Here is a 10,589-nt window from a genome sequence, read left to right on the forward strand (position 1 = left end):
ACTTCTCTAGTTGCAGTGTTTGGGTTTAGTTCCCCGTGGCATGTGGTATCTTAGTTGCCCCCAAGGGATCAAGCACAGGTCCCCTGAAAAGGACAGTGGATTCTTAACCACTGGACCACTAGGGAAGTCCCAATATATGTACATTTCTTAGACATAATATTTCAGTGTACATACTTAGACATATGCACACTGAAAATGTGTTTGACCTGCTTTATTAATGACATTTGCCTTGTTGGAAAGAGAAAGTGAAATCGCTCAGTCGTGTCCAACTCTTTGTGGCCCCATGGACTGTAGCCTGCCAGGCTCCTCCGTCTACGGGGTTTTCCAGGCAAGAATACTGGAGTGGGTAGCTGTTTCCTTCTGCAGGGCATCTTCCTGACCCAGGGATCGAACCAGGGTCTCCTGCACTGCAGGCAGGCTCCTTACTGTCTGAGCCGTCAGGGAAGCCTAATTTGCCTTATCACAATAAAGTGAATATACCAAACCTATAATATCTCCCAGCTATGTCTGTATGCTTATAAATGTATATGCCTACATGTTATGTAGATATATTAATATATTATATATGTGTATGTATTGGTTGGTTGTTGTTTAGTCACTAAGTTAGGTTCGGATATTTTGGGACCCCATGGACTATAGACCATCAGGTACCTCTATGTATGCAATTATTTAATAACCATTGTTATGAAGAGCAGCATTGCTGACTTTTGCCTCTTTTCTCACTTTCAATTACTTTCTTCTGGCTTACTTTAAAAATATGCATTAAATGCTTACTGTGACTCATAGGTGGACTTTTAACCTCTGTGTACATTTCTTTTCTGTGTCTTGATGAAATGACCTTTGTTCATCCTTCCTATATGTGTTTAAACTTCATTTCTTCCTTCAACCTTGGCTCATATGTGTCACTGATACTTTATTTGTGCTTCCATTATGATTTATGTAAATTTCTACATTAAATTCACTTGCTCAATGAAGCATCTCTCTGTGTGTCTATACTAACGTTAGAAAGCACTACACTGGAGTTTATGAAAACCGGGATAGGCAATTTGACTCTTATTTTTTAATTTGACAAGTAACACAAACTTCTCAATTTCTCAGTTTCCTCAAGTTTGAACAATGGTTATTACTGTTAACCTCTCAAGATTATACCGAGATTACATTTTGACAACATGTAGGTACTCACTGGCACTAGGAAGATCCTTTATGTGTGTTTCAGTGAAATCTTTGGGGCCTGGAACTATTTATTCTTTTCTCTCTCACTATCACATATTATATTTATTTTTTTATTAGATAGATGAATAAAAACTGGTATATAAACTGTATGTATATTGAGCTTTTGGGGGGTGTTAGTTCTAAAAGGTCTTGTAGGTCTTCACAGAACCATTCAACTTCAGCTTCTTCAGCATTACTGGTTGGGGCATAGACTTGGATTACTGTGATATTGAATGGTTTGCCTTGGAAATGAACAGAGATCATTCTGTCATTTTTGAGATTGCATCCAAGTACTGTATTGTCACCCTGCTTATTTAACTTATATGCAGAGTACATCATGAGAAACGCTGGGCTGGGAGAAGCACAAGCTGGAATCAAGATTGCTGGAAGAAATATCAATAACCTCAGATATGCTGATGATACTACCCTTATGGCAGAAAGTGAAGAGGAACTAAAAAGCCTCTTGATGAAAGTGAAAGTGGAAAGTGTAACAGTTGGCTTAAAGCTCAACATTCAGAAAGTGAAGATCATGGCATCTGGCCCCATCACTTCATGGCAAATAGATGTGTCAGTCACTCTCCTAATATATTATTTCCAAGACAGATGTTCAGATCTTTCCATCAGGAAGAATGTCTCTGACCAAGAGAAATATAACCGTTGGGGCCACATTCGCCCTCTTGGGTTCTCAGACTACCCAGAACTGCAAGCCCCCCTCTTCCTGGTATTTCTGGCCATCTACAACTTCAGCATAGCAGGGAACCTTGGGATGATGGTCATCATCAAAGTTAACCCCAAACTGCACACCCCCATGTACTTTTTTCTCAGCCACCTCTCATTTGTGGATTTCTGCTATTCTTCCATCATTGCTCCCAAGACGCTGGTGAACCTACTTGCAGAAGACAGAGCATTTCATTTTGGGGATGTATGGTGCAGTTCTTTCTCGTTTGCACCTTTGTGGTGACTGAATTAATTCTGTTTGCTGTGATGGCCTATGACGGCTTCGTGGCTATTTGCAACCCTCTGCTCTACACAGTCGTCATGTCGCAGAGACTCTGTGCCATGTTAGTGGTCACGTCATATGCATGGGGAGTAGCTTGCTCCTTGACTCTCATGTGTTCTGCTGTCGAATTATCTTTTCATGGTTTCAACACAATCAATCACTTCTGTGGGCTTTCTTCCTTGATTTCCCTCTCTTATTCTGATTCTTATCTCAGCCAGCTGCTGCTTTTCACTGTTGCCACCTTTAATGAGGTGATCACATTGCTCGTCATTCTCACGTCTTGCGTGTTCATTGTTGTCACCACCTTGAAGACGCAATTAACTGGTGGTCGGGCTTCTCCACTCGTGCCTCCCGCCTGACCGCCATCAGCATCTTCCCCGGCACCATCCTCTTCTACTCTGTGCCCAGCTCCACACTCTCCAGGCACACAGTCAAAGTGGCGTCTGTGTTTTACACGGTGGTCATCCCCATGCTGAATTCCCTGATCTACAGTCTGAGAAATAAGGATGTCAAGGACACAGTCAGCAAACTAATGAAAACAAAATTGTTTTCACATTGAAGGCATGTAACTGCTAAATATTTACTTTGGTTATTAAAGAACACTTTTCTGATTTTGAATGGATTATGTCAAAAATTTACTTAACAAATAACTTTAGATTTGAAAAACAAAAACAACAATGGAAAAAATATGAATTTTAGATCAGGAGACTATACCTGGTTCTGACTAAGTCAGAGAAGATGGATTGACCTGACTCAGTCATTATCTACAAAACCAGTTTAATATTATTTTGTTCATAAAGTGGTATATAGAACAAAAGAATATAGATAATATATCAAACATATTGTACATGTGCTGTAAACTCTAGTTCTGTTATTCCTTTTTTCCTGATGACTAATGAGTAGTCTTAAATAAATGACCAATTTTATACTTTAAATTTAGTGAATAGATGACAGGGAAAGATATAGTTTTACTTTCAGGAACCTCCCAAGCCAGTGGTGTTAGTTAATATCATAATACAGTTGGTGGGAAGAGACTGTACAAAATCATTTATGGCTATCATGCCTCTTTTACTTGGCCTTGAAGGATAGACAGATTTTTAAAGAGAAATAAAAGAGAATGACATAAGTTTTACTTGAAAGTGAGAGTTGGACTGTGAAGAAAGCTGAGCGCCAAAGAATTGATGCTTTTGAACTGTGGTGTTGGAGAAGACTCTTGAGAGTCCCTTGGACTGCAAGGAGTTCCAACCAGTCCATTCTAAAGGAGATCAGTCCTGGGTGTTCATTGGAGGGACTGATGCTGAAGCTGAAACTCCAATACTTAGGCCACTTCATGTGAAGAGTTGACTTATTGGAAAAGACCCTGATGCTGGGAAGGACTAGGGGCAGGAGGAGAAGGGGACGACAGAGGATGAGATAGCTGGATGGCTACACCAACTCGATGGACATGAGTTTGAGTAAACTCCAGGAGTTGGTGATGGACAGGGAGGTCTGGCGTGCTGCATTTCATGGGGTCGCTAATGACTTCGGAAACGACTGAGCGACTGAAATGAACTGAACTGAAAGAACATAATGGTCAAGAGTCAATGATTCAAACATATTTTAAGCTATTATTGTATGTCATATGCCTACAAGGTATCTTGCCAGGTGCTTGAAGAAATGAAATTGTGCATACATTGTAGCTACAATTCTAACTTATTTTGGAAGAAAGTTTCAGTATAGAGAATGAAAGAATTTACAAGAGGCTTAAGAAAATTAGCTTGCTTCTTGAAATACTGAGAACAAAAACGTAGATACTTTATACATATTGTATGTTTTGTGTTGCCTATCACTTACCAATCATTATATATATATTATTACTTCACATGGCAGTTTGATCAAGCCTGTATCTTAGTTCTCCTTAACAGGACTCTCTAGAAAGTCTCCATAAAACAATTGAGTAGATTTGCTGTAAAAATTGGGAGCTAATAGCTTTCCTGGGACTTGAACATTGCTTTAAAATAGCTCTAATTTTTAAGTATAATCTAAACATTGAAATAATCTAATCTATATGGTTGTGTATATCAGGGAGGATTACATTTTCCTCTAAGCAATGTGATATTTAGGGGCTTCCTTGATAGCTCAGTTGGTAAAGAATCCACCTGCAAAGCAGGAAACCCAGGTTCGATTCCTAGATCGGGAAGATCCACTGGAGAAGGGAAAGGCTACTCACTCCAGTATTCTGGCCTGGAGAATTCCATGAACTGTGGTCCGTGGGGTCCAAAGAGTTGGACATGACTGAGCAGCTTTCACTTTCACCCTCATAGGCACATATATCTAATTTGAAATTAGCAATCATATTTATATTTTCTTTCATCTGTTGCCTCATCGGTTTTGCTAGAATTACTTATGCATCTGTTTTCTGTTCTATAATCTTTGTGTCTGAATGAAATTCCAAATCTTTTGAGAAAAATATTAAGAGAAATAACTCTATTTTCATGAGAATGAAGTAAAAATTTGAAAACAGTTCAATGGGGTAATTTCAAATGCTTATATGATTTCAAACTTACAAGGATGAATTATGTACATCACTTTTTTCTGGTTAACATTTTGATATGTAGTGATAACCAACATTATTTTATATATTCATAAATAAAATATATTCTTCTACAAATCACTGCTTACTTGATATTTACATTAACTAGAATATCAGTGGAAAGTAGCAGAAATGTTATATTAACCTTGACTCAAATCAGTAATAAATAATCCTTTTTCAGAGCATAAATTTTCATGTTTCTTCTCTATCTTGACAAAGGATGACTAATTTTTTTGATTAATTCAGAGACACAATTCCTTTATTCTTATTCTGAAAAAATGGAAATACATATTACTTAAGTCCTCTGATCGTGATTTAAAAATTAGTGTGTGGCATAATCAAGAGAATTATTTAATATGGCAACACTACAGGCATTGATGCTCTTCAATAAATACTGATGTAAAATTCCATACTCTTCTATTATTTACCCTTAGATTTCAATTCATTTTTGGTAACTCCTATAGCTGCTGTAGAGTATAATTTACATTGATGTTACTCATTTTTTAAACTCATGTGCCTCTAAAATGAGTGACTTAAACTGCTTCTAAAGAAATCTCAATTATGATAATGTATTGAGTTAAATATACAATGGCAGAAAGCATCTCATGCATGAATATATTGATATAAAACAAAGTAGAAAGTAGACTTTAGAACAAGAAATATCACTAAGAATAAAGAGGGCATAAAATGATGAAGCTATGGGTTTATCATGGATTAGCTTCTTCTTCAGAGAAGGCAATGGCACCCCACTCCAGTACTCTTGCCTGGAAAATCCCATGGATGGAGGAGCCTGGTAGGCTCCAGTCCGTGGGGTCGCTAAGAGCTGGGCACGACTGAGCGACTTTACTTTCACTTTTCACTTTCATGGATTGGAGAAGGAAATTGCAACCCACTCCAGTGTTCTTGCCTGGAGAATCCGAGGGACAGGGGAGCCTAGTGGGCTGCCCTCTATGGGGTCGCACAGAGTTGGACACGACTGAGGTGATTTAGCAGTAGCAGTAGCAGCTTCTTCTTTTTAGTCTAAAACTTAAGGAAAGAAATTTTCCAAGTTGGTTTTTCTGTTTTAACTCTGAAGTAGGCAAATCACTCAATTTTTGTTGCTACTGTTGCTACAATTTGTTTTGTTTTGCCTTGATTTGTTGTTTGAAAGTGATATGTTTTCAATTTAAAGAATTGGAGAATTTTCAATGTTAAGGAAATTAGTTCAAGGTATGGAGAATATGCACTTCCCAGGTGGCACTAGTGGTAAAGAACCCACCTGCCAGTGCAAGAGAAGTAAAAGACTTGGGTTCAATCGCAGGGTCTGGAAGATCCCCTGGAGGACGGCATGGCAACCCTCTCCAGGATTCTTGCCTGGAGAATCCCATGGACAGAGGAGCCTGACGGGCCACAGTCCATGGGGTCTCAAAGAGTCGGACATGACTGAGTGACTTGGCATGCATGCATGGAGAATATACCAGGTATACTGGATACCAAGATTTCCAGTACTTGACTCAGTCTCATTACTGTATATATGAAAGCATGTATAATTCTCCTGCTGCTAGGAAGGAGGGCAGAGAATAAAACTGCTTGATTTTCATTTGTTTTTTCCCTCAGGAAAATGTCAGAATGGTAGATCCTACTCACATAGAAACTGCCCTGTAGTACATGAGAGACCTTGGGGAAGTCTTTACTTGCCTTTCTTAATATGGATAAAGGAGTTATCTTTTTAGGGTTGAGCCAAATGAGAGTGATAACATATGATATCTCTGTGCATTCATATCTCTACATATACATCTTCACTTACATCTGCGTATATACACTACATGTGCAATTTGATATCTTTATTTTTTTAACTAAGCATATTTTTTTAAATGCAAAACCATAATTTTAAATAACATAATTTTCTACCCGAGATATGATACCCCATAGTTTTTTTTAAAAAGTTCTATTTTTTTACTGTTAACTTTCCCTATTCTAAACAATGTTACATTGTAGCTTTGGCAATAGTATTTTCTCAATTTTATCAAAATGTAATTAAATTATTTCTTTTAATAACTAACAAATAATAAGTCCACCTGCAATGTGGGAGACCTGAGTTTGATCCCTGGGTTGGGAAAATCTCCTGGAGAAAGGAATGGCTATCCACTCCTATATTCTTGCCTGGAGAATTCCATGTACAGAGGAGCCTGGCAGGCTACAGCCCATGGGGCCACAAAGAGTTGGACATGACTGGGAGACCCATTTTCACTGTCAAGAAAAAAAACTCATTAAAAGATCATATAGCTTTTATGGTTTTCAAGGCTAAGACTTGGGAAATATGTTACCAGTGGCTTTCCAGAAAAATGTATACCAGAGTTACATCTTTCTCAGTCCTTATTGACACTGACCACTACTATTGTAATTAATTAAATCCCTTTGTTAATTTGATAGGTAAAAATGATGATGATCTTCAGCATATATTGAAATTCTCTTTTGTATATTCTGCACAATTCAAAATGTAACTGTCCTTATGAGCCACTATTTTCAAAGAGATAGGTCATACTCCCCAACAAGGGAATTGTACAAACCTACTGCAAATTTATGTGACTGATAACTGAATAGAACAATTAGCTTGGATTATATAGGATCATAAAAGCTGTCACCCTACTTTGGCAGACTTACAACATTTCCCAAAGAAAGAGTCGATCTCCATCAGGCTCTAAATTAGATCACTGATTATGTTTCAAGGTCCAACAAAATATCTAACTGAATTCATCAGCTCGATTTATTGATAGATTAACGTTTGGAATTACATTGATTTCTGCTCATAATTGAATTTTAGTATTTTAGTCAGTGGGATCCACTGGGATATTGAACATATTGAATTATTTGATGATTGCATTTTAAAGAGTGTTCAGTAAAAATAAAAATAAAGCCAAAAAAAGAGAAGACAGTGTTTGATGCCTATAATTTTCTGAAGTTAATATAAACATGTTTTCTCCCTTATTCTTTTTTTTTTTTTTTTCAGAAGAAACACAAAATCTGTCATTTGGTTTCCCAGACCTGACATATGGTAGAAAGCACTCCTGTGGGAGAGTCCACTGTCACTGAATCATCAGAAGCTCCTGAACTCAAAGTCTTTCTCTTCCTGCTCTTTCTCCTCAAAGATGCTGTCACACCTTTGGCCTGAGCATCACTGCACCAATTTAAGGTTATACCAGTTTATTCCACCATTCTAGTATAGCCTGTTAATTGTTTGATAAATTGCTTTGAGCAGGTTAAATAAAATTAGTTAGCAAATATATAATACAATTTTACATATAATAACATACCATTTTGTGAGCCACAATATAATAATATGTTTCCCTTAGACATTCTTAACATGTAGAAAAACATATGACATCACTTAATTTTGTGTTTAAACAATTTCTCAGTAGAACTGTAATTATGCAGGTACATATTCCCACTGGGAATTGGGTATCAGTGTGTGTTCCTGGGATCTGATGTGAGATCAGAAAACTAGTCTCAAAAGCCTTAGAGAAATATAAAAGGTCTTGAATTATCCTAGGGAACAGCAGTCTTCCTGAGGGAAGCACAAATTTCTTCTACAAACACAGAAAGCCATTCAAATCAGATAATTAAAAAATGTTACAGTAGGTCAATTTTTCTCTTTTAAGTATCAAAATTGACTTTTCCTGTGAAAAATGAACCACTGCTGACACAGTATAGAGAGAAGGTGAATGAAAAAGATAGTGATCTTACCTTAATTCCAGGATATTAGAACTTGATGGGATTTTAAGTTCATAGTCACTTATTCTACATGTAGAAACTGATAGTTTGATAATAAATATTCCCTGAGTAACACAAGTTTTAAATGATCAAGATACGTCTAACAAAAACAATAGCAGCAAAAAGGCCCAAACAATACTCTGCAATAACCTATATTGGGTTAGAGTTGATTAACATTAACATTTTGTCTTAGTTTCAGTTGTACAGAACAGTGCCGCAAATAATATCATTGTACAGGTAAACTTGCTCTTGTCTTTAGTAGATATAACATATTACAACTACCAATATGTATAAATCCAAGTCCATAACACAATATTTAATACGGGGCTTTCCACGTAGCTCAGTGTTAAAGAACTGGTCTGCCAAGCAGCAGGCACAGATCCCCTGAAAAAGGAAATGGCAACCCACTCTAGTATTGCTTGGGAAATTTCATGGCCAGAGGAGCCTGGTGGACTACACTCCATGAGGTCAAAAAGAGTCAGGCACAACCTAGCCACTGAACAACAATGTATATAGCTGTACCTATATTTATATATCCATGTATCTATTCTTTGCATATCGACCTTGATTCCATTCAGTTGAGTTCAGTCAGTTCAGTCACTCAGACGTGTCCGACTCTTTGCGATCGCATGAACTGCAGCACGCCAGACCTCCCTGTCCATCACCAACTCCCAGAGTCCACTCAGACCCATGTCCATCGAGTCAGTGATGCCATCCAACATCTCATCCTCTGTCATCCCCTTCTCCTCTTGTCCTCAATCTTTCACAGCATCAGGGTTTTTTCCAGTGAGTCAGCTCCTTGCATCAGGTGGCCAAAGTATTGGAGTTTCAGCTTCAACATCAGTCTTTCCAATGAACACTCAGGACTGATCTCCTTTAGGATGGACTTGTTGGAACTCCTTGCAGTCCAAGGGATTCTCAACAGTCTTGTCCAACACCACAGTTCAAAAGCATCAATTCTTTGGTGCTCAGCTTTCTTTATAGTCCAACTCTTACATCCATACATGACTACTGGAAAAACCATAGCTTTGACTAGATGGAACTTTGTTGGCAAAGTAATGTCTCTGCTTTTTAATATGCTGTCTAGGTTGGTCATAACTTTCCTTCCAAGGAATAAGCGTCTTTTAATTTCATGGCTGCAATCACCATCTGCAGTGATTTTGGAGCCCAGAAAAATAAACACTTGATTAAAATAGAAAAAAACTAAAATATTTAATATTTTTTTACAAATTATAAATGAAATTTGTCAAAATCACACAGGTTTAACAAGTAAGTATCTTTGTTTAGTTATTACATTACAGTGTTTATATAATTGAGCAAGCAAGTATAAAATGACTCATTTGAAAATTTTCAGTACTTCTTCACTTTTCTACAAAAGCAAGTCTCTCTGCCACTTTCTGTATTCTTTAAATTTATCCATTTAGAAACCTATCTGCAATGAACAAGTCTTCAGTCTTTTCATTCTGGTACATGTACCATAGGCAGGTTGTTTTTTATTTCTGTCTGGCAACTGTTGGGACTTAAGTCTCTAAAGCTTCAGCTTTTATATTTTTACGTTATAAGAACATGGTTAATTAGAGCTCTAGTTCTGTATTTTCCCCTGTGGATGCACAACAGCTTTAGCAAGGGTTGAGCTTTTAACACTTCCTTCTTTTCACAAAATTGATCACTGTCAGAAATTTATCAGAATTTATTTTAGTACTATGCTTTATGGATACAAAAAATCTGCATTCTCCTCCCATGAAAAGAGATGCTTAATGAAATTAAAAAAAATTTTTCCACTAACGATTTTCATCTCTTTCTCATTGCTGATCCAGTTTCTTCCATTTTTAAAGATTGCCTTCATTTCTCATTTATAGATATGACAATCTTACATATTGCTTTATTCATTAGTCATGGTCTGAGACCTTTTCCTCAAGGACATGTCAGTCACCCTTATTTCAATAATTGTGTGTGTGTGTGTGGCTTCAGAATAATTTTCCTTTCTTCTAAGTTATGACTAGCCTAATAGTTAAATGAACATAAGACAGAGTAATAGGAGAAAAACAAATTTAC

At 37.1% G+C, this 10,589-nt stretch overlaps 1 pseudogene; it reads left to right on the forward strand.

The window, feature by feature from the left end:
- The first annotated feature begins 1,730 nt into the window (after positions 1-1,730).
- On the forward strand, positions 1,731-9,648 carry LOC139180399 (olfactory receptor 5D16-like; annotated as a pseudogene).
- The last annotated feature ends 941 nt before the right edge of the window (positions 9,649-10,589 follow it).

This window comes from Bos indicus, chromosome 3 (assembly GCF_029378745.1).
Source record: "Bos indicus isolate NIAB-ARS_2022 breed Sahiwal x Tharparkar chromosome 3, NIAB-ARS_B.indTharparkar_mat_pri_1.0, whole genome shotgun sequence".
Lineage (NCBI taxonomy): Eukaryota > Metazoa > Chordata > Mammalia > Artiodactyla > Bovidae > Bos > Bos indicus.